Source organism: Dasypus novemcinctus, chromosome 25 (assembly GCF_030445035.2).
Source record: "Dasypus novemcinctus isolate mDasNov1 chromosome 25, mDasNov1.1.hap2, whole genome shotgun sequence".
NCBI lineage: Eukaryota > Metazoa > Chordata > Mammalia > Cingulata > Dasypodidae > Dasypus > Dasypus novemcinctus.
In genome coordinates this window covers 48483830-48510258 of record NC_080697.1, presented here as the reverse complement: position 1 = coordinate 48510258, position 26429 = coordinate 48483830, and the positions used below count along the sequence as shown (strand labels likewise).

At 35.2% G+C, this 26429-nt stretch overlaps 1 protein-coding gene across 6 annotated transcripts in view; it reads right to left on the bottom strand.

Moving 5' to 3' along the window:
• DLGAP2 (DLG associated protein 2) overlaps window positions 1-26429 on the bottom strand; it is a 1108217-nt gene that overhangs the window by 488334 nt on the left and 593454 nt on the right. The gene's annotated exons all lie outside the window — the stretch shown is intronic.

The window sequence follows — 26429 nt, the reverse complement described above, 5'->3', positions numbered from 1 at the left end:
TTGGGAGGTTATTCTAGAGGTTAAATTATGCAGGTCCCAGGCAGATGTCACAAACTGCTACAGTAAACAAAGCCTCAGATGAAAGTGTTCCAGAGGGCTCTCTGGATGTCTGGACACCACAGGCAAGCCATGCAGCCTCATGCCCTATTTGGGAATATGTGAAAATCTATTTCCCCAAAATAACATAGTTATACTCATTTATATTTCCCCTAATCATGATTCTTCTACTTTTATTTGAACCTTTAACTTTCAATATACCTATTAAATGTATTGCTCAGGAATTTAAATCTTCAGATTGTTCATATTCCTGTTGAGCCCTGAAACCCAGCAGAGTTGTGGACAACTCCTACTCTTCAGTTCTTCAGGCTTGCCCTGGTCAACTAAGCAAATGATGATGATGGATAAGTTCCATCCTAAAAACAAGGAGTATCTTCCACTGCAAGCAAAACAATTACTTTCCTCTGCTGTATAATATCTAAGTCTCCTCTCAGCCTGAAGCAGTCAAAACAAACATCATTCCAAATCCCTCAAGACAGAGGAATGAGCAAAAATAAGGGGGAAATGTAACCAAGGACCAAAGCAGATTTATTGTTATTATAATAATTATCTTGTGTTAATGGTGTAACTTGTAACATTGATATAAATATTTAAAAATTAAAAATAAAAAAGAGAAATATTTAGCAATCTAAGCTCTTAAGCAAAATTAAATTTTCATATGGCTTGCTAAAATTTAGGTGTAGTGGTTAATAAAACAAATATAAGAATGTTCTTTCATGAACCATAACAATTGTATGTGACTATTACAAGGTGTTCATAAAAGGGTGATCTATGGGAAAAATAGATCTAATGCAAACGTATGGACCACAGTAACAGTAATGTTTTAGTATTCTTTATCAATTGTACCAAAGGTACCACACCAATGCTAAATATCAATAAAAGGCTGAAATAGGGTTATATCATTTTTCTTGGTGGAGTAATGAAAATGTTTTAAATTTGATTTTAGTGATGAATACACAACTCTGGGGTTATACTGAGAGCCATGATAGCACACTCTGGATGGAGTGCATGGTATGTGAATATATCTCAATAAAACTGGTTAAACATAACTAGTTGATTCATGGGGATGAAAATCAGTTAGATTAGATATGTAATTGGAAAAGTGATCATACATATTGCTTCCTGGGATGGTAGTATAATCATTATATAATGACATGAAATAGGTAACTGCAATTTGGTTACACAGGCTCAGAAATAAAACATATTCAGGTAATAGAGATAAAATTTTGATTATTTATAAGTGGATAGGCAGAGTGACCAAGTAAAGCAAAAGTTTTAATTAAAAAAATATTCACCATAGCATTTGTCACATTATTAGAAACTTTATAAACCATCACCTTTAAAGGCTACCTACGATTTCATGACATGGAAGACACATAGGTCAAAAGCCATTTTCTTGCTCTTTGACTTTAAGGTTGTTTCCAATTGTTTAATTTTGTAAATATATTTATTAAACCTGTTAGTACGTGATGCTTTTGCGGAATAATTACTTATTTTCCTAGGGTGAATTCCCAGAATTAGAATACAAAGCCAAAGAATATGAACGTATTCAAGATGCTTGTAGCTGGCAAAGAGAATTTTGACTAAGGAAAGTTGAGCATTCAATGAAAGTTTAATCACTATCATCACTTTCATCTGGAGTTATAAAAAAAATCCATACAGAAATGTAGGAAATAGAACAAAGCAAAACTGAGCATCAGGGCTGAAATGAACTATCTTTTGCTGCTGCTTGAGTAATTAATCTTTTTAATAGGCAGGAAGACATTTTTATTTTGTTTTAAAATAGCTCAATTTCAGTAAGTTAAAAATAAAATATTTTATACCCAAAGAACCATGCTTGTTCTTTTACAAACATGAAGGTCTAGGGCACTGTTGAGGGAAATGGAGCAGAGTTAAATCTAGGGCAAGAGTCAGATCACATGCATGCTCTAATGAAATATGCTTCAAAGTCCTGGTGTAGCTATTAATTAACAATAACTACATCATCATCTGACACTATTGCTATAATTCTAGAGTTTCTCCCAGAGCAGATCAAAGAAAAGGGCGATAGAAACTGAATCTCTCCTTTTTTCTACTATCATTTTACCAGCTGGATTATTGGGAAAGTCTTACAAGGAGAGCGAGGGTCTTTCTCAGCCTGGGTCAGTTCTTTTTTATGGGAGTTTGGAAATTGAATTTCATGACAAACACATGAAGCTAGAATCTTATACGTGTGCGGATTTTAGTAACACTTCATTTCTTTCACACAGGTTCAAGGCCTGCAGTCCATCTACGAAGAGCTGTAGGTGGGTTGGCTCAGTTGAGACGGGATGTGTTACAAGCTGTACCCAAGGCAGAGGAGATTTGGGAAGCAGCAGTAGAAATTCCAAGCATTCACTTAAGCAGCAAGCCTTTGGCCATTTGGTGAACCTAAAGGAAAAGCAACCATACCAAGGTCATGGCAACAGGAAAGGTTAAACTGCAAACCCCTGCACCTAAAAACAGGGAGCGCAGGGATCTTGACCACCATCTTTATCTCTGGTGGAACGAAGACAATTAGGCACATGACTTGACCCTAAAGCCACAGATATCGCTTGGTAGGTATGTGTTTTCTGAGGCTGCTAAATCACCATCGCTTAACCGTTTATAGGATACAGACTAATTAAAAACCCAAAAATACATATTTAATTGAACAATTACTGTGTGTTAAGCACTATGATAAGAACATACACACGATCTCATTTAATCCTGCCAATGCTCTCTGAGTTGGGTACTATTATCAACCTAACTTGACAGTTAAGGCTTATGAATTCACTTCCTGCCCAAGGTCATAGAACTTTAGTGAGAAATGCAGCATAGATTCCCAGTCCATGCAGAGTGGCTCTGAACCCATGTTCCCTACACAGATTCTGAAATAAAAACTATGGTCTTGTTCCCATAACACTGAACACGAAACTTTGAACATAATATTAGGGATTGGTTTTAAGATGCCCAAAGTCCCAGGGACGTCCTATGGATACCATTTAAGAATCTTTACACTCTAGGTGATGTCTGTCAACATGAAGATGACACAGCACCTTGACGCAGACTTGTACCCATCCATCGCTCTGTCCAGCTGAAAGAATGCAGAGACTCCTCTGATCTCCCGCCCATGTTCAGGCCAGATGCATCTGCTCACAGGACTCCTCTGATGACAGGGATGGCTTTCAGTTCTCTGCTGCACAAAGTCCTTCTCTTCTCTCAACATGCAAATCAGATTTACTCCTTTTATGAAGTTTCTTTCAACTTCAAGATGCAATCAATCTCTCCTTCTTTTACATATCCCCCAAAATATTATCTGTTCCTCATTCCCTTTCCTGTTGAAATACCTAAGGTGGTATGTTTTTTTGTTTGTTTGTTTTGTTTTGATACAAGGAAACTGATAGATGCTTATTAACTAAATGGAGATAGAAAAACAGACAAATATTGTGACACAGGGAGATTTTTTCTAAGGTCACCCCTTAGAGGTTTGCCAGACTGCAACCTATATACACTGCTGGGTCAAATCATTAGCAACAAGCTGAACTGATTTTAGATCAATAAAACTGGCCAATGGAGCGGAAACCAGTCATTGAACAGCTATCATTGTTTAATAAGAGGAATTATGCAATCTCTGAAGCAAAGTCTGAGTATCAAAATAAAGTCACAGAGAAGATCCAAATTATGGGCTCAGAAATTGCCCAACACTAAGAAGGCATACTTCAAATACTGCACTGAATTATAAGCTTCTGGACGTTTAGAACTGTTGTTCACATTGTGTCTTTTGACCTGGGCACTGTGGACAGACTTTAGGGTGGCCCCTGTGATCCCAGCTCCAGGTGTTCACGGTTTTGTGTAATCCCCACCCCCTGGTTATGGGCAGGACCTGTGACCTGCTTCTACACAGTAGAGGACAGCAAATGTGATGGGACCGCACTTCACTTTCCACAAATAAGGTTCCGTCCTGCTAGAAAACCCACTCTCCATTGCTGACTGTGAAGATGTAAGTTGCCAAGAATCCCACCTGCAGCACACAATGAATTTTGCCAGCAAGCAGAGGGGGGACCGGATGTGGACACTACCTCAGGCAAGCCTCCAGATGAGAATCCAGCCCTGGCCAATATCTTAACTGCAGCTTTGCAGAAGACCCAGCTAAGTCATGCTGGGGTTCCAGAGTTACAGAACTGAGATAATACATGTGTGATGTTTTAAGCTGCTAAAATTGTGGTAATTTGTACTGCAGCAATAGAAAAGTAATATACCTGGAATTCCAAATTTCTTTGGACCTCCAAAGCATGTTCTTTGTAGATGGATTAGAATCCTCATTTCTGTCTTGAATCACAATTAAGAACATATCTTACTTTCCTGCTTTTTGATAAAATTGATTAGGGCAGGAATCGTGTTAATATATCTTTGAATTTGCAAAGACTAGAGTACTGCTTCATAAAAAGCAGTTATAAAATTTTACTGAATTGAAATTGAGTTGAAGAACATTCTTAAGTGTAAAATCAATGAGTTGACAGATGCTAAAGTAAAAAAAAATCAAAACATTTTAAAAGTTATTTTTACAAAGGTCTTTTGTGACTAAGAATTTCCCAGTTTAAAATTACTATAGTATGACTATCAAACTATCCTACTGACATCTATTGTCCACAATTTCACACAAGTCCAATTAGAAAAACTGTTTTGTTTTTGTTTTGTAAATTTATGCAGTTACAAGAGAGTCCCTTGAGCAAATAAAATTTATTTCCCCAATTTTGTTAATTTTCTATAAATTCCTTTCCCAATCTGAACTGGAAGAAATCATATCTGTATAATGGTCATGCACTTATCAATGTGAAGGACATTTTGGCATATGTAATTGTGAAATATCAAATTGCCCCCAAATGTCATATAGTCTTCTTCTCCTCTGAAAAGTCTAGAAAGTGTTAATGCTTTATTGAAATGAACATTGGAGTATTTTTATGGCATTAAACCTTTAATTGTCAAAGGGATCTTCATTACATGATTCATTTATCAAATATTAAAAGCACATATGCATAAAATATAGAAATAGGATGGCTGCACCACAGATAAGGTAGTGAGTAGAAATGAAAGCATTTTTTTCCTTCAAATAAATTTAGTTACAGCAAGAATTTCTCTTCCTCAATAAATTCTTTATTTGACTAAAGAGTTATATCATTTCTATTAAAATCTTAACTTTATTAAAACCTGATTTAAGATTTATCAAGTTACTGGCTGAATATAACTGCATGAAGGTTTTTAAAAGTTAGCATATGGATTTAATTGCATTTGGAATTAATGTATTCATCCTGGCACTTATTTCTTCAGCCAACAAGAAAAATAATTGAGTATTGACCATGATGAAGATTATGCAAATGACATGGAGAATAAAATCTCAAAATATTTTAGGCTCTTTAGAGTCAAGGATCGTGTCTCATAATTCTTTTCTCTTAATCACTGGATTTTAGAATTAAAAGATACCTTAGACAGCATATAGATTTTTTGTTTTTTACTTTTATACATAAAGAAATTGAGAATCCAAGGGATCAAGTGATTTGGTCAAGGTAATCCAGCTCTTTGGTGGCAGACAAAGTACTAGAACACAGAAGATCTGACTTTGCTTTGAGAGTTCTTCTTGCATTGTTTCTTTATCTGATCTACTTGAGGCATTTATCTGAATAAATGAGGAACAGAAAGAACATGTCTTCTGTGTTTTGGAATTGAGAGAGACCACTGAGAAATAATCACTGATTAAGACCAACTAAAAATAACATTTTGGTTTGTTCTTTAAGAAGTTTGGTGAGTTCCCAGCATTACCAAGCTTCCTCCCAATAACCAATTCAGAATTAAGTTAAATTAGCTGAAAGGCAACCCACAGGACATATTCATTTAACTTTTCTTGTATGTTATTTATCAGAGTACCTTGGGGAGATTGACACCTTATATTAATTTGAGGAAGACTACCAAGTGTAAGAGCAAACTGACTCTTGCCACCAATCTAACCTGCCTTCCTGAATTAGGTAAGCGGTGTCCTACCCCTTTGTTTTGGTCCAATGCTGCTTTCTCTACAAGAATGCTCATTACACTGTTGTCTGCCTGGTTAACACTCTGTCACTCTTCAAGAATCATCTCTTTTACCACCAATTTTTCTGATCTACCTGCCCCCTGGTAACACAGACAATTCCTGTTTTAACACTACACATCTCTCACAGTAAAACTTGTTGTTTTAAATATACTTCTTGATATAAGTATTTATCCCTACAAAATTGGAGAGAAGATGCCAACCTTTACTATTCTCTGCATCCCTTGTTCTTACTACAGGGCCTAGTTCCAAACACGCAGTCTAAGTATTTTTGACATAAAAAATAATAATAAAGCTTCCAAACAAATGGTACAGCGGCCATATTTATACAGATACGTACTTTCCTTCCTCAGAAAGGAAACAAAGCATATGCAATACATCGCTCCCGTGTTTTAAAGATTCAATAATAAAATAACCACACTTTGAATTAACAATTGTATTTCTAAGAATTTATCCTAAAGAGATGATCATGAATGAGCATACAGATAAAGGAATGAATATATTCATAAAGGTAGTATTTATATTAGTAAAAATAATAAAAACAGCTTAAATTTTCCATTAAAAAAGGGATTAACTCAATAAATTAAAGTGAACTAACAGAATGAAACAATACCCATTAAAAATGGTGTTTAGAAGCATATTTAATACTATGGAATAAAGTTCACAATTCATTGGCAAGAGAAAAGTGCAGAAAATAAGTGAAGACATATGATTTGATTCAATAAACAAATATATCTCTTCCTTGCTTAGGAAATTCCTAGCCACTAAGTGAAATGCCATTAAATGAAAACATAATTTCAAACTGAAAATTATGTTTCCTTCCGATCCAAGATGCACAAATAATGTTCACAGATTGAAAAATACATCAATTTAAAAAAAGTTTGAATCCACAATAAACAATACGATGAAAGTAAATCAAAGAAATTGGCATGTAAGATGTAAGTTATAATGAATTGTGACATTCACCAAAGATGTCTTGGTAGATGGGTGAAAAAGGCAGGGTGTGAGGGAGTCATTCTTTGGAAGGTAATGAGAAGTCAGAGTATTGACACATGCAACCTTTGAGGCTGCTAGATTTCAACTTAAAGTTCAAATCCTGGCAATGAAAACTAGTAGGTCACAATAAAGGATAAACACCAGTGCTTCAAAATACTTGAAAATAGGGCACATGCACAATTGGTACATTGGTGTGTCAACTCAAAACTCCAAATGTGTCTCTTATTATATTTTTGGGTGAAAAAGTTATTACACTCACTAATTTTAAAAAAAGAATTGTTAAGAAGACATAAAACATCTTAACATTTCATTAGCCACGATGGTGAATGGGTGTTACTTGAATGTTGTAATGTAAGTTGGTGCACACATACACCAGAGCAGGTTATCTGCAGCATAGACAATGGATCTCACTGGCTGGTAGGTTGATGGATGTTTTCCTTTTTCCTTTTTATGTTTTATGGCAGTCCTTTTTTGTACAAAGGTCAAAGTAAAATGATTAGTAAACCAAAAAGAATATTTACATGTGGCAAATATGAATTAATTAATGTTCCTAATAATGTTAATATTGACTTCTACAAAATAAGAACATTTTATTTTAGTTGTTATAAATCTCTTCCAAAAATCCTTATTTTGTATGAAATTCCATATACTTTTCTCGTCTTGGGTTGGGCATAAAATTCCAGAAGCCATAGAAGGACCTTAGCTTGACCTTTTTCCTAGAAACTTCGTTTAGTAGAGGTTTTACATTGTCTTTTTATCTTTATGTCTATATAAAGATCTGAGAAAGAAAAGTACTTCAGTTTATGGGAAAATGAAGCTCTTTTGAGTGATAACTATGTTGGAGTTTAATGCTGATGTTTGATGAGAGAAAGAAATCATCTCCCTGTAGCTTTAGTACTATTGCCCAAAGCATTTCACTAAGTGTGATTTATGTAACTTTTCCTTTGATATCTGGGGCACAAATCTGTCATTGTGCTTTGCTTTTATTTATTTATTTTCCAAATTCTCTGTCACAAGCTAGAAAGTCTGTTTGGTCCTATCTGTTCTTTGAACTAGGGTGATACTTGGTTAGGCACTTTGCCCGTTCTGAACTCCAGTTTCTTAATTGCAAACTGAGGGGTTGGACCATGTGATCTTTAAGATTTTTATTTTTTTCCTATCACTAATATTATATTATGTATAGTATTATAATATTTATATATAACACCAAAACTGTTTCTGTAATTAAGAATGGCTTCTAGACCACAGCACTAAAGTCAGATAGCTCTAAATTCAATTCCTGGCTCTTGTGTGTCAGATAAGACAGGGTTGAAACTTTACCTCCATGAGTTCCATTTGTCTATAGTATAGTAAAGAAATAATAATCAGAAAATAGCAAATAATGCAGATGTAAAATAGTGAAAAGAATCCAGTACACAACCATTTATGAAAAAATATAGAGCAATAAGTCAGTAAATTAAGAGCAAGGGATATCTTCTCTCCTTTACCACCAGTCTGAATATTTGGTATCCAATCAATAGTTTTAATTGAGCTTGACCACTATTAGAGAGAACAGAAACAAAAACTACCTGAGAGAATGAATCCAAATGTACTCATTTTTATGTTCCCATAATGCTGACCTATTTCTGTTTGTGCTGTGTACCTGTTCATTATAGTATACTGGAGGTAGAAGCCATAGTACTATAGTTTCATTTCAGGAAAGAAGAGTTCACCATTTTAAATAATCTTATACCTTAAATAAATTAGAACTACAATATTAAAAATCCGTTCTCCATAAATGTAAATGAAAATGGAATATTGTCAATTAAGAAGTGATAAACAGACAGAGCCATCATTCTGAGATGACAAAGCATTACAAATGATTTCATTATAAAGCTATTATTTAAATTGACAGGACTTTCATGTATGAAAAATGGTACTGAATGACTTACGTTTTGAACTTAATTTCAAAATCAGGAAGAGTGTTAATAAGTAAATACCCTGTTGCCCAGAGACAGAACAGATTCTTGGGTATATACAAAAGGATTAAAATCAGGAAAATTCATTTAAAGTTTCCCATTTGGAATTATACATCAATGTCATTCTAGCCTCACTCTTTGAACAGAACCCCAGTTTCTTCACTGGGAATTCTACAACAAGTTTATCTTGATTTAACATGCAGTATATATCCCAGTTCATTAAAAACAGCCTCTGAGTTGAAGTATTCATACTGACAGGAGAATTTGGATTAACTCAAATTCGGACCACTATGTATATGCAGTAAGCTCCAGGGACCTGTCGCTAGCTTTGCACATCAGAATGTTATTGTGCCATGTCCCAACTAATCACAGCTAAACCCTCCCACACAACCATCCACACTTACACGCATATACATCTTCCAGTTGGTATGTTGATCACCAATCATAGATACAATCTTAGTCAAGTAATATCAATTCTATCTATTATCTATCTTATAAAAACTGTGACATAGAGACATGTAAGAGCAACATGTGTTAAAATTCTGGCTCTTGCACTTAATTGCAAGACTGTGAGTAATTAAGGGGACTGTGAGTAATTAAGGAACCTGATCTACGCCTTACACTTTCCAAGCAAATCCTTAGTAGTTAGGGTCTAAGTAACTCAAGTCTTCCAGCAGGCCCTACTAAGGAGATTAGCTAACGGGATTTCCCAGGCTTCCCACTGCTCCCTCGGGTTATTCTGCACTCAGCTGCTCGGTACTAGGTACTAGGGTGAACGTATATGTGTAGCTGGAGCGAGAGGCCTTGTGCCCGACCCTGCTCAAAGAGGTAATGCACGAAAGTCGGTAGCAGGATATTAACAGCCTCCCACGAGTGGCCCCTGCAGACTCTGGAACACCACAGCCATGGGCCCTAAGCCTCTCTCTGCCTTTAGGGCCTGGCTAATAATTTATTCAAACGCCTTTCCTACATTCAGGGTTTTATGTTTTTATATTTGATTATTTCTATCCGCAAACGAAATTATTTGCTTCTTCTCTGGCAATATCACGACATTTAAAGTTAAAATTTTAAAGGAATTAATGTGATAGATATGCACTTCAACGGTATTTATCTGAAAATCGTTGGCACCTAGCATGACACCCTGCACACTTCAGACCCTTCTCTACACTGACTCACACGAATTGAGTTGGTGTTGTAATTTCCTTTATCAAAACAAACACTCATTAGAGATACCAATAAAAAAACCTCAGTTTATTTTCCATTCTACCTAAAATGAGGATATTACAATTGCTTCTTAAATGTGATGACTTTAACTTTCTTATTTTTGCTTGGTAATACCTAGGTAACCATCATGGACTTTTAGAAGATGGAGAATATTGAAAACGCTCTAACTTTATTATTCAAAACCTATAAATAATAAGCATGGCTATTAAAAGAGTAACATCAGATCAGCCTTCTATGTATGATACAACAATTTGCTCAGTAGTCAGGAATCAGTGAGCTTTTCTTCTTTTTTTCAGAACAAATCGCAATCTTAATTTTTTTCTTTCTTACCTACATCTTCCACCTGATCTCTCTCATAACATTTTGATGAAACGGTGAAGTCGGAAAGGGCTGACAAAAAGCCAGGCAGGGTCTTTATCCATTTCTCTGTAAAGATTCTCTGCTTTGCTTTCTAGCCTTTTAGCAGGGTTAGGACTGCAAACTTGGGAAAAACCTATTCTGTGTGATTTCCTTTTGAATCAGTGAGTCAACAAGTACTGAGCTCCTGCTCTGTAGCAGGAATTAGAGCAGGGGCTGGAGGTGCAGTGATGGAGTCATCAGATGTGCTCTTTTATTTTCAGCTGTCTCTGGCAGACATTGCTGAACAGTTCCCAAGCTATTTTTTTTCAATCAATTTATTTTTAATTGTATTATTTTGAAGATACATAGTTCACAAAAAATGTTACATTAAAAAATATAAGAGGTTCCCATATACCTCCAAGCCCCCACACCGCCCCCCCCTCATCCCACATCAATAACCTCTTTCATCATCGTGGCACATTCATTGCATTTGGTGAATACATTTTGGAGCACTGCTGCACCGCATGGATAATAGTTTACATTGTAGTTTACACTCCCTCAGTCCATTCAGTGGGTTATGGCAGGATATATAATGTCCAGCATCTATCCCTGCAGTATCATTTAGGACAACTCCAAGTCCTGAAAATGCCCCAAGCTACTTCTTAAAGGAGTCGTAAACCTGGATGGCAGGGGAGGGGAGGAGAGGGGAAGAGTCCCTGTCTCTATCTTCCACTCTCTCCTTACTCAGAAGTGCCCTTCACTCTATCAGTCAAACCAACCCCATTTAGAAGTGATTCATAAGCCACAATTTTACCATATTGGGGAAACATTATTTTAAAAAACAACAAATAAATGATCATTATTACAAATTTGATTTTATGTAGCCATTTATTACAACTATTGGTTTAATCCTCAGAATTTCTTTACATGCACAACTATCTTGTTCCTTTCAGTATTTTCCCAACATCTAGCATATTGCCTGACAAACAGAATAGAACAAAAAATAGAAATTGAAAAATCAGCAAATAAACAAATAAGTGAATAATAACAAAACATATAAGCCATTGACTCCCTACTATATACCAACCATTATGCTAAACACTCTAATTTTCAAAATTTCCTTGAAAACTTAGGCACTGCTTTACTCATATGAAGACCTCAGATTCAAGGAAGTTATACAACTTGCTTGAGGTCCCATAGGGACTAAGGGGAGAAAAAGCTGGATTTGTACTTAAACTTGTTCATTCTAAGGTCTATCTAGACCCTTCTGTTATACCCTTTTATAAACCACAATTATGGTCTTTTTTCCCCCTTTCGCACATATTTCTCTTCTTTTGATTCATCATTTAATGTATCATTTAATTCAGTAATGATTAATCTGTCAAAATTAACTATCATGGAGTTAATGAAGATTAGGAAGAGGGACATAAATTTGAATAATAGAAAATGGGTCATCCCTCATTACAATTTTGAGATTCTAAAAAAATTAGTTCCCATCTGCCTTCTTTGCCACTAATAAGAAACAGACTTTAATAATTTCTAGTAATAAGAAATAGAGTTTCACTAAATAGCCATTCAATGATGATATAATGTCATGGAAACCAAATTCTGCCCAGGAAGAATATCTAGAAAAGTAAAATACAGGCTCTAAAAGCAAAGATTGCACTCTGTACATATAGACATATGTGTAGACACACAATTGTTAGGCTTATAAAACTTTAAGCTGAGAACCTTCTGGTCCATAGAGATTAGGTTCTTATCAAAGCCCATAATTCTAATTAATGGCAAAAAAACAATGGGATATTGGCTCCTAATTCTTAGTCCAACTCTCTTATCGAGAATGCCTAGCCTGTATTTCTCCAAAGGAAGTTAAACAATCTTGGATTAAGGCAGGAGTCAAAATAGAAGGCATATATTTCAGAAGAGATTTTAAAGTCCAAAGTCAATACTTGTGCTTTCTATTTGTATAAAGTAGTGATCAGCAATAATCACATTCATATAAGTGCTTTTTCCTTTTACCCATTGTATATTCTGTTTTTATTTCTACTCATAGATATATATATCCCAACAATTTTCCAGACTTTACTTCTCTCCCCATTCAAGTCGCTTCAATCTCTCTCTTCTATTCCTAATTCTCTGCTATTTAAGAAGGCCCCCTGCCTTACATAGTTTCTTATCTTGATAAGACAAGGGCCACATTATTGCAAGAAAACAAAAACCACCCATGGTCAGAGGAGAGACCCCTGATGGGATAGGACAGCAGGAGAGCTTTGAGTTATAGTCAACTCTGAGCTTGGTTTTGAATGGAAAACATAATACCTTGAGAGAGAAGGTACAGGAACATTTCAAATAGGGGAAACACTAAGAAAAACAAAATGAAATATAATAAGGATAAGGTCTTTCTTGAAACTACCCCTACTCCAGGAAAATTTAGGTTTTAAGATTCACAGATTTCTTCCATATATTATCTCATGCAAGTTAAATCTCTCAATGATCCTATGAGGAAGGGAACAACTCTTAATTCAATTTTTTTTTTAGAAAAGTGAGTCTAAAATCTAGATTGCTTTTTTGTTTCCAAGACCACTAGCCTGTCCATCATATCACAGTGCTTCTCCTATTTTAAAAACATTATTTGAGTGCCTGCAAATCCTTGCATATATTTTTTGCTTACATATAGATTCACAACTGGTCTAAAAGTTCTGGGCCATTTGGTCACAAGTTCGGTTGAGAGGAGGAAACACAGTAATATTATGTTTTAACATTTTCCCTTTCAAGGCCGTTCTATAAACATAGATGCTGTAAAAAATCTCAGTCATTTGTTATTCATAAGGTTGCTAATGAGATGTAACAATCAGTGAAAGAAGCAAAATTATGAATACATATCAATAATAAGAAATTTCAGAGAGGGAGTTTCTCATTTCTGTCAATCACTTAAAAAGACAAATAATATCTAAAACTCATCCAAAATTTATAAACAAGAACACTGGAATGAAAATTACAAAAGGTCAATCGTTTTGACCTTGGGCATAGGTCGCCTCCTCTGTGAAACCCTAATTACTAGGCTGGATTGTCTTTCTAGTGCGTTCTCAGAGCACCGCAGAACTTCCTCCAGCTTGATGCTCAGCACAGCACACTGTCCCTCCTTGACTCTTTGTCCAGGCTATGAGTTCCTTCAAAGTTGGAACAGTCTTCCAGCTTGATCTGCCCAGTACCCATTGCAGTGTCTTTTGGGACTCATTTAATATTTATGAAATGCCGGCAGGAAAATGAAGAAAACCAAGGAGAAAGGCAGGGAATAAAACAATAAGAAAAGTAGGTAGGTAAAAAAAAAAGGGGGAACCAGACCAGCAGAAAAGAAAGAATGACAGAATTTGTGGTTGCTTAGAAGCTCAAAATATTTAGTTTTAGTTATATTCCAATAAATAAGCCCTATTCTTTGATCCGGGTTGTTTTATTTTTTTCTTCCTTGTCTCTGGTCTACCTGCAAGGATTTGCTTCAGACCAATAAACCCAGCCATGCTGCTGATATGCAAAAATCACCTGGAGAAAGAACCGAAGGCTTCACGCACGCTGTTGGCAAGGGATGGATAATTCTGCCATGGAGCTACCTCACCTCGAAGGTCTAAGTCATATCACTGCTCCTTTGTTTCTGAAAATGTTTTGTTATCTACCCTCTGAGAATGAGACTCCCAGAGTGATTCTGACAATAGCATTTGCCAGTGTAGAGCATAAAGTACAAGATTAGAAAGTTAAAGGAAAGCAAGAAATAAATTGAGATGATTAACTTCTACATAGATAATTCAGTCTCAGCAAGTATAAGCACTCACCTCTTTTATTTCTGGAAGTTAAGAAAATCATCAAAATTCTCTTTAATATATTGAACTCTCAGCAAAGCAACCAAAAGACATTAAGTTGGGGGACTTTCATGCATATATCATGAGTTGGTATGGATGATATTCAAATTTTAAAACAGAGTTCTTGCTTTCAAAGTGGTGGCAGTCTAACCACCTTATGAAAGATAAGAGCTAGACTCTATTTCCCACAATGAATTTCTCCCTGTAGCCATTTATTTTGTCAGTATTGTAAAGAAGTTTATTATGAATTAATAGTAATAATTCTAATTTGGCTGTTCCTCAAAATTCAATTACTTTATATTTTATATGAATTTTCAACTTCCAAGTATGCTTCAAAATACAACAAATAGGCATAACTTTAGCAATAAGAAAATAAGCGCTTTATCTACTCATAGTAAATATGACCTGATATTTATACAATGTAGTGGCCAGAAAAAGAATTTATTTATTTATTCATTGAGCAAATCAATGAGGTAAAATTGTTTCAGTGCCAACTGAATGCTTGAATCTTGAATGTTGGATATTCTAAAAGTACATAAATTTGCAGATTAAGGTTCATTTGTTCATTTTATATCATGCTGCATAAATACATAATTGTGACAGTCTCAGACACCAGATGGCATGTATAATTCATCCCCATTTTCAATCATTTTATCATATTTAATAGCTGTGGCTTCACCTCCAGTTCTAAGTGTAGCTTACAAAATTGCCCTGGTGGGTAATAGGACCAGACAACCTATTGGCCGGCTTTATGAGATGTGGGAGGAGTGGGGTGAGGGGGGAGGGCGGTATATGGGGACCTCTTATATTTTTTTTAAGGTAACATTTAAAAACATAATAATAATAAAGAGAGAAAAAAGTAAACAATAAACATGTATTAAATAACTATTAGGTGAAAATGACTTGGCAAGAAGAACACATGAAGATGAAAAAGATAGTTTCTATATTCTAAGTGCTCCCAAAGCCAGTGCTTAGCTCAGTGTTTGACACAGAGTATGTCCCCAACCAACATAGAGATGAAGAAAAAGGGACGAAATGCTCAAGTAAAGCACAATAAAGGACTATGGAATGCATCCAGAGTGATGAATAAATATTTTAACAAATCAATTTATTGATACTTATTAATATAGCATAAAGCCATCCAAAGTGTACAATCATAGTCAAGTATAATCACATACATTCATCACTTCACTCATTCTTAGAGCACTTTCATTATTCCAATAACAATAATAAAAAACAAAGAAATGAAACAAAACTCATCACCTCTCAATCTCTCTGTGCTTCCCCTGCTGGACATAGCTGCTCTTCTTTTTCCTTCTCTCTGGTATATTTGTATTTATATTTTGTAAAAACAGTGTTATATAGGCAATATCACCCATATTTATGTTTTACATGAGATTTTACTATCTTATGTTAGTTTTTGGCTTTCCTTCTAGTAACACACATGGCCTTAGACTTGCCCTTTCAACCACGGGGAAACCCATATAACAGCTCTGCAGTCACCAACACCAGGATGTGCGGTCACCATACTATTGCATGAATATTTTTGATGAAGTGGCAAAGGAAGGTTTCATCAGGGATATGGTGTCAGCTGAAATTTGAAATCTTTTTATAGACTTTTTAACTTAAAATATTTTAAGTTTTTTGAAAAAAGTTTCAATAATACAGATTTAGATAGACAAAAATTTATGCTCTCTTCTTATCTGCTTAGATAGCTAGTTTAAATGACTCCTTACGTATCCTTGGGCCCTTCAATAACTTCTGCTTTGCTCATAAATATATATTTATATATCTTATATATGTATGAGCATACACAGATAATAATATATACATTTTCATGTCAATATATACATTTACACATACACGCACGCACACACACACCACTCCCTCGTTACTCTTTCTAGTGAGCTCCTGGAACCCTAAACTAGTATGTGGTGAGTAGAAGAGAGAGTTCACTGGTTTACACGTGGCTAAAGGGGCTTGGGAGACAAGTTGGCAGTGGGCGTATGACAGATTTTGTATTCCGCTCTAAGGAGTGTAGAGTTAATTCCTTAGAGTAATCTTGAAAAAATGTGAAGAAGGAAATGATAAGCTCAGACCTGTGCTTCAGAAATTGATGCTTATGGTTGCTCATGAAGATTCTGGCATTTGGCGGCCAGACTCTCTGGGCTTTCAGGAACCCCAGGAAGGAGAAAGCAGGGAAGTTGTCTCCTGCTGCACACCCTACTCCACTAACAAAAGTTGAATCTGCAATTTTTTCTTGAAACCCAAAAGGGTCTTGAACTTCTGCAAAAATTTTTAACAAAAGCACAGATTGTTTAGTTAAGTACTTTGCTGAAGTACCACTGAAGCGAAAAGTGTAAAAGGCTGAGATGAGGCAAAAGTTAACTTTTTAAACCTGGCAAGAATTACTTTCAGCAGACAGTGGACATTATTCCCATTAGGGACACTGGAGGCCAAGAATGGTATCTTTTGAGAGCTCACCTACTTTCACTGTGTGACCACCTTCTTTCCAACAAGATACTGTCCTAAGTTAAATGAGGTAGGAATTAAAATAACTTCACAGTATTTGCATACATGCGACAGGTTGTGGTTCTCTTTCCCACAATACTTAGCCCATGAAAAATGCACAAAGTTCAATTAAAAGACAATTCATTTAGATAACCCCACCCTTCTCTCACAAGGTGAGAGCATAGAAATCCCCCAAATTTATTTGTAAAATTTAACTAATCTGTCACTCAATATTGACATTAAAATTCACAAGAAATATTTAACTATCTTCATTAACTTTATTTTGAAAAATTAAGTATATTCTACAGGACACTAAAGTGCTAACCACTTTTTCCCCTAAATTTTAAAAAATTTTCTCTTTTTCTTATCTTGAAATAACCTGAAACACACAAGCATTGGAAAAATAATACAACCCCATAGAGAGAACTCCCACATAACTATCCTTCCCCCAGACACCCAGATCCACCAATTTTAACATTTTGCCACCTTTGCCATATCATTCCATCAATCATCTATCAGTCATCTCTCTCCCTATTTATCTGCCATCTATTTTCTCAAGATTTGAGAACATATTGCACATATAATCTTTGAACACATAATACTTCCATGCACATTTTCTACAAAGATATCCATGCTGTAATCACCTTAAGTACAATTCTCAAGTTCAAGAAATATAACAATGATATAAACCTTATATTCCATATCCCGATTTTTATTCCCCAATAATGTCCTTTTGAGTCTTTCATCCTTCATTCTTAGATCCCATCCAGTATCATTCAATATTGTGTAAGCATTTAAGTGCCATTATCTCTTTACTTTCTCTTTCTTTCTAATTGTGGAAGTATATATGCAACAAAAATCTTCCCATCATAACCCCTCCCAAGCATTTCATTCAGTGGGATTAATCAGTGGTACCAGTACCCTCACCACCATCCACTACTAGAATTTTTCCTTCACTCCAAACAGAAACCCTATACTCATTTTCCTTGAACTCCCCATTGTCCCTGCCCTGCACCCTGCTAACCTGTACTCTACAATCTGTCCTTATAAATTTTCATATTCTTTGATATCTTCTTTGTGGTTACTATGAAGCTTAATTGTAACATCCAAAATCTATAACAACCTTGTTTTCTTTGATACCAACTTAACTTCAATAGTATATGTAAACTATGTTCTTATACCTCCCTATCTGCTGACCTTTATATAGTTCTTGTTATAAGTTACATAGTTATAACATTGAGTACAAAATGATTGATTTATCATTTTATTTTATGAATTTGCCTTTTAGATACTATAAGAAGTAAAAAGTAGAGTTACCAACCAAAATACAATAGTACTGGTATTTATATATATCCATGCCATTATCTTTACGAGAGGTCTTTATTTACACATATGCCTTCAGTTAATTGTCTAGTGTCCTTTCCTTTAAACCTGCTGAACTCCTTTAGCCTTTATTATAGGGCCAATCTAGTGGTGATGAACTCCTTCAGGCTTTGTTTATCTGGGAATGTCTTAATCCCCCACCAACCCATATTTGGAAAACAGTTTTGTCAGATATAGAATTCTTGGGTTTGTAATTTTTTTGTTTTCAGCACTTTAGATATGTTTTCCCAGTGCCTTCTTGCCTCCATGACTTCTGATGAGAAATCAACACTTATCTTATTGAAATGCCCATATACATGACATATTGCTTCTCTCTTTTGGCTCTCAGAATTCTCTATCTTGGTCATTTTACAGTTTGATTATAGTATGTAATAGGGTGGGTCTATTTGTGTTTATCCTCTTTGGAGTTCATTGAGCATCTTGGATGTGTATACTCATGTCTTTTGAAGGTTTCAGCCATTATTTCTTTGAATATTCTCAGTGATCCTTTCTCTCTGTTCTTCTTCTGGGACTCCCATAATGCATATATTGGTACACTTGATGGTGTCCTATAGGTTCTGTTGGTTCTTTTCACTTTTTTCATTCTTTCCTTTTTCTGCTCTTCAGACTTTCAGACTGAATGATTACAATTATATTCAAGTTCACTGACTCTTTCTGCTGTCAATCCCAGCTGCTGTTGATCCTCTTTAGGGAATTTTAAATTTTTATTACTGTTATTTTTCAGCTCTGTTTAGATCCATTCAATAATTTTCATCTCTCTATTGATATTCTTTTTGTGCTCATCTATCATTTTCCTGAGTTCCTTTAGTTCTTTGTCCCTATTTTCCTTTGGCTCTTTGAGAATATTTAGGACCATTTCTATAAAATCTTTGTCTGGAATGTCCCATGACTGATCTTCCTCATTAATGATTTCTAATGCTTTAATTTTCTCCTTTGTTTGAACTATCACCTCCTCTTTGTATGTTTTGTAATCTTTTGTTGAAACCTGGAGAGATTGATATTTTAATGTATTATCATTGGAATTTAAAATTTGATGCATCTATCCAACTAGTGTTATGACAGAACTTTTCTTAAAATGCCAAGAGCTAAACAAAAGAAAAAAAGAAAACACCTCCAGTCTTTGCAGATTGACCTACGTGAGTGCTTTCCTTCAGAATTTATCCATACAAATTGTATGGAGAATAGCTCCAGGCCAAAGAGGAGGGCCTCCTTGATCTTGATCTTTTCTGTGCATGCCACTTGTCTTGGGGATGCATCAGCAACCCTAGGAAATCCCTAGTTACCTGGCGACAAATGCCCCCTCTTCCCTAGGAATCATTTGCCTCAGGGTCTCAGGAATTGCACTGAATGCCTTTTAGCCTGTAATCTCTTGCTGCAGGCAGCCGATTGAATTCTCTCCCACAAATCTCTTTAGGAGAATTCTCTGAGCCACCTTCTACAGGCAGACCATATTCTGGAACAGCAAGTCCCTTGGGTCATGACCAGACTAAGCCAGACATACATGGTCTCAGTATATACACAAGGGTTACTTTGCTTCCTCTGGAACTGGATCTGCACTGGAAGCATAGGAGAACTCTGTAGTGAGCTGGTGAGGGATGGGGCAGGGGCCAGCCAGGGTGCCACAAGATCCTGTTGATGGAGAGGGTTCCTGTTTAATTGAAGGAAAGAATTTAAGGCCTGAGCTAGGCAGCAAGATAACCATCTTGTTGAACAGTGTTAAAGTATTCAACAGTGTTAAAGGAAGGAAAGTGGGAGCATATGGGGGGAGGGTGGCGTGTGCTGAGGAGTGCTCATGGCTTCTCCAGCTCTCAGCTGGTGGAGAGATACCTGGATGGGGTGTTAGTTGACATCTTATAGGCAGGATACTGGATAAGTTGAACCATTTTTTGTGTAATCTTAAGCTTCTATCTCTCGCAAGCAGATGTCTTTCTCCAGAAATCTCAATCTCATAACTTCTTGTAGGGGTCTCTGGCTCCCCACCTGCCTTAGATTTCTAGATAAGTGACTCTCCACCTGCCTGAGGTCTCTAGATGTGACTCTCATCTGCCCCAGATCTCTAGATAAGTGACTTCATGCCCCAGGTTTCCAAATACTTGATTCTCCATATGCCCCAAGTTCCCTATTCTCCTGCCTCAATCCCACTGTTTTTAAGTAGCCTTTTCTTCTCAGATCAGTATTCACTCTATTACTGCAGTCTTTAACTGTTTTCTGGAGCATTGAAAATGTTGTTTCTGGCAATTCTTGCTGATTGTCCAAAATTTCTGTGGAGGGACATTCTCATTCCACCATCTTTTTTTTTTTTTTTTTTAAACTCAGCTCTTATTACTCTTTTTTTTTATTTTTTTAAGATTTATTCATTTATATTTATTTCTTCCCTTCCCCTCTCCCTGCCCTGTTGACTTTGCTGTCTCTGTTGTCTTCTCTTCTCATTTTTTCTCCTCTTGGATTCACCAGGATTCGAATCTGGGGACCTCTGATGTGGAGAGAGGTTCCCTGTCAATTGCACCACCTCAGTTCCTGGTTTCTGCTGCACTTCACCTTGACTCTACCTTTGTCTCTCTTTTGATGTGTCATCATCTTGCTGCATGACTCACTTGTATAGGCACTGGCTCACCACATGGGCACTCACCTGGGCACCAGTTCACCATGCAGGCACCTGTGCTCACCATGCGGGCACTGGCTTACCATGTGAGCACTCATGCAGGTACTGGCTTACCATGTTGGCAGGCTTTCTTTTCTTCTTTTTCACCAGGAGGCCTCACAGATCGAACTCAGGTCCTCCCATATGGTAGGCGGAAGCTCTATCACTTGAGCCACATCTGCTTCCCATCACTCCACCATCTTGTCCACTAAGCACTTAAAAAAAGTACCTTAAATATTCTAAGAGTACACAAAATAAAGAATAATGAACTAAACACACTTCAAATAAACACCCAGATTTAGCAAATGTACATATTTCATCTCATGTACCACATATCTTTTTTTAAAGAAAAAAAATTACAAATACAGTTTAAGTAATCCCTGGTGCCACTGAACGAATTTTCTTTCTTCTTCCCTAGTGGTAATTAAGTTGGTGGTATTGTTCTCATCTATGTTCTTAGAGGCTACTAAATAGGTATCATTTAGGAGGTCTTTGGCTGCAAATAGACAGTCCTGACTTACTTGGCTTAATCAGGAAATTATTTCTCTGAGGATCTTCCAGGATTTGGTGTTAGTTCAGTGTCTCAGTGATGTCAACAAGGGCACTAGTTCTTTCCTTTTTGCTTGGCCATCCTCAACGAATCTGTCCTCTGATGAGCACCCTTTATAGTTCCAAGATACCCACAGTCCTTCGCATGTTTGCGAGAGGGTAATATCCATAGAAAGAAATGACCATCTTTTTTCTGTTTCTATGTTTAAGATTCAAAGAAAATGTTCCCAGAAGGTCAGCACCCAACTAACTTCCCCTCATTTCTCTTTAGCACAAATAAGTTACAATTGGACTTTAACTACCAAAGTCACTGGTAAGGAAACTGGAATTAGCATGATTGTCTGAGATTAATAAGCATTACCACTGGATAGGGTTGTTCTGGAGGGGTGGACACATGAACAAATTGAGAATTCTCTTAGAAAGAAGGGAGAAATTGATGTCTGGGAGTAAACTAAGAATGTACATTTTACAATCAGTGTCTTCATACAGTAGTGCATGGTTTTTATAAATAGCATCAAAATTTTATGATCCTGCAGATCTAGGACACTGATTTCAGATATTTATAAAGAGATAATATTGTGACTATGTCACTATTTCTTTGTTTTTTCCTCACTGACAGACATTTACATTGCTTGTGATTTTCCCTATTTTAAATGATGACAGATGTGTCTTTTCTTGTATTCATGTGTCTGAAATTGTTGGGTTATGGAATATATACATCTTCAACTTTGTTATTAACAAATTGATCTCCAAAGTGTTTATACCAATTTACATCCCTACCATCAGTGATTGACTGTTCTGATTGACCAAAACTTGGTATGCTCAGGCTTAGATTTTGCCAATATGATGGGCTTGGAAGTTGAATGTTGTCTTGTCCTGTTTAATTTGCATTTTATTGATTCCTCATGTGGTTGAATTACCTTCCCTACACTTACAGGCCAATTGGGCATTTTCTTGTCTAAATTGCCTATTTATTTCATATCCTTCGACATGTTTTATTAAAAAGTTTGTCTTTTCCTATTGATTTATATGATGAATAAGCACACACATGTAGGAGAGGAAAATTTTCTTTTAGAAAAAATATCCAATCTGTGCCTAGTTTTTTAACAGTTTTTGCTGCCTTTTACATTCCGAAGTTTTTAACTCTTAGGTAGTTGAGTGTATAAATTTATCCCTTTATGTCTTGAGCTATATGAACCAGTTTTAAGAAATCATTCCCCATTCTGAGATCATTATATGCATATATGCATATATGTATATATACACACAAACATAGATGTGCATATATACAAATACATATTCTGCAAACATTTACAAAATTTTGATTTTTGATTCTCCAATATAGATATTTAAACCATTTGAAATGTATAATTATCTATGATTAAGGTAGGATCTTATTTTATTATTTCATTTGAACAGCCTATTAGCAAGCACCATTTGTTTCTTTTTCTGTACAAATGCCACATTTACTGTTATATTGAGTCGTCTGATATGAGCTCTCTTTTCTGTTCTCTTAGTGTATTTGTTTACCCTACAATATTACTACACTGCTTAATTACTTTTGCTTTATATAATCTTAACATCACATTTTTTAAAATTGTCATGCATCTCTTGACCTTTTACTGTGATATATGAATTTTAGGGTCAGTATGTTAACATTACTAAAGTTATTCATTTAGGATTTTGATTACAATTGCATTTAATTTATTTACTGAGGAGAATTTATACTCTTAATGATGTGAAATTTCCTTAATAAGGATATTATCTTTCTTAATGTATTTTGATCTTTTCTGTCCTATAATATAGCTTAATTTTTTAATATAGATACATTATACTTCCTTGGTGTGTTATTCCTATGTTTCTTTTAGTTTTTTGGTTATTAGACTGTGACATTTAAAAATTATATATTCTACTTAGTAAATATACCGATAGAAATATTAATTTTTAAATATGTAGTTACATATAAAATATTACCAAACTCCCATTTTTTCCTAGTCATTTAAATATTCTTTTGGACTTTTTATTATGTAGACCATCAAATTATCGGCAAATAATAAAAAAAAATTGTTTATGTCCTTCAATCATTTGTCTGGAGTATTTCTTTTCTTGCTTCACTGCACTGACAAGGAACCCCAATACAATGTTGAATAGAAGCAGTAACAAAGAGAAGCCTTTATTAATTTTTTATTCTAGAGGAAATAATTAAAATTATAAACTCTAAATTTGTTTCTATAAATTGTCATATAATTGTCTAATTACACATCATAAATAAAATAGTATAACATTAATTATGTTTCCTATCTAGGTTTTTGTGAAATTTCCATTATCAAGAAAACTTTTATGATGACAAGTATTGGATTTTATACAATACTTCCCATCTATTAAGAAGATCATTGGGTTTTTCTCCTTTAATTTGCTAGGGTGGTGAGTTACATTAATAGATTTTTTTTCTAATGTTAGCTCATCCTTACATTAAAGGAATAAACTTTTTACATATTTTCCAATGTCAACTAGCATAAATTTCATTGGTAAGAAGACTCCTGGCAACCATTCCAAGGTATGTATATTTATTTGTCTTTGATGTTCTACAGTTTGCCTTCATAAGCTATTGATGTATTTTTATTTATTTGGTTTTAGTCTTGGGAGTATTTAGATCAAAGAGGCACAAGAATTTCTTCAGTTCTAGAAAAGTATTAGCCTTTATTTCTTTGACTAATGCCTCTCTTTCATTCTCTCCGTTTCTTTAATTTCTCACCTAGACCCAGACATGTATTTGTATTTCTCAATCCATCTTCCCATGTATCTTGGTTGCTGTTTCATAGTACTCTTTATATTTTTAGGCAAAATTCTAGGTAATTTCCTCATATCTATCTTCTTGTTTCTTAATTCTTATTTCGGGTCTGTCTAATCCACTTTATAATACATGTGCTTAGTTTTCAATTTAAATGACTTTTTTCTAGATATTCTGTTTGCTTTCTAATCTTTTCCTTAATAGATTATTTTTCTTTGAAAATATATTTGATAATTTGAAACATACTCAACTGATAGATTTTTTTATACAATTTGGTTATTTTTAGTCCTTCGGTCATTCATTTTTCTGTTTTTTCTGCCTTACAACTCTTAAGTTTCTTCATATGGCTTATTACCTTTTACTGTACCTTTATATAAAATGGGGTTTTTAATTATGGTTTGGGGTGGGGAGAGTGACATATGAGCCCTATGTTGTCAAAATTCTGAATGGATCATTTGTGACTGTGATTCTGCCAGAACCCTAGGCCTCTAGAAACATAACTGCTTCTGGAATGACTGTCATCTTAATTTCATAATGTGACCTTTCTGCAACACATGGGCAGTATAAATTCAGATCTCACCTTCCTGCAAGGGATATGCCTGGAGTTTGAATTTATTTCTATAACTTTATAATCTACTCATGGCCCAGGACAAATGATAAACTTCCTTCATGCTTTCTTGGGCCAGTAGGTAGGTTTTTCTAGTTTTGTTTATTTTTTTGTCCTCTATAACTGGAGAAGCTTGCTGTTACTCTGGGTTTTACGCAGGGGACTCAATTCCAGTATCTCTACCAATAATAATGCAGTCTCACAAGGCACAGAGCCCCATCTCCCATTGGCTTGCTCATTAGAACCCCAGCCCCATCCCTAGGCCACTTTCTGGGTTTTATTTCTCATGGGCTATTGCAGACTCATCTCATGCTTACCATCTGCTTTTAATTTTTTTCTTAATTTTTGGAATCCAGGTGTTCCCTTTTTTTCTTTCATTCAAACTTGGCTATACATGGAGAACAATTTTGATTAGATATTATGCAACTGTTTTATCTGTTGTTGTGTTGAGTTGGGTTTCTGTGTCAACTCAGGCTTCCATGCTTTCTGATACCCTCTATCAAAACTTTTATGAGGGATAGTATTTGATCTTATTCTAGAGTATATTTTCCTGTTTTCACTAAAACAGTAGCCATTTCAAGTTCCTAAAAGACAGACTGATTGGAGCTAAGTATTACTGTCTCTCAAACAGCTGAATTTTTTAGTTTCTAAGAAGCACTATTTTTTACCTAGAGTGCCTAGCACATGTTGAGAACATAATAAATGTTGGTTCCTTTTAACTTACTATCTAAGAACAGCAATCAGAAAAGTGCATTTTATCTAAAGCATACAATAAAAAGGTATAAACTTAAAAAGAGAAGGGGCAGCAGTTCTATTAGAAAGTTGTCCTCCTCCATTTCCATGATAAGCAGGGAACAGGGATGGGATCTGGCAGGTGGTAGAGAAATGTTGCTTTCTAAACACTTATTGTACTGTTTCCACTGAGTAAAAAATAGAAAAATACTATTTTTCCCTCAGTTTTTCAGAGGCCTTAAAATCTCCAGAGTACACATATTCGATTTATACAAAATTAGTGTGGAAAATTCTCATTGTTTAAAGTCATTTGTGGAAAAAATCTGCATTATATAATATTGTATTGAATATCAACTATATAATATTACAAATGCAGGGAAATATCTCTACTTTTTATTAATCATCAGTTCTGAAGAGAGGCGAGGTATGTTGGGATCCTTGCATTTGTAGTGAAATAAATGTAAGTGTCTGTCTCTGTCCAAAATTCAGAGAGCAGGATACAACTTGTGTTTTGAAATGATCAGGTAAAATTCTTCCCAGATTTAGGAGGAAAAATTTTTTAACTTTTTGTGAATTTTAAACCTTAATTTTGCTTTTGAACAAATTTATTCATGGAAAATTTTATATCATTTTCCAAATAATCCAATGTATAATTATGCCACCACACTTTTGTCTATTGCCATTTAAAATCTATCCTAATATTTT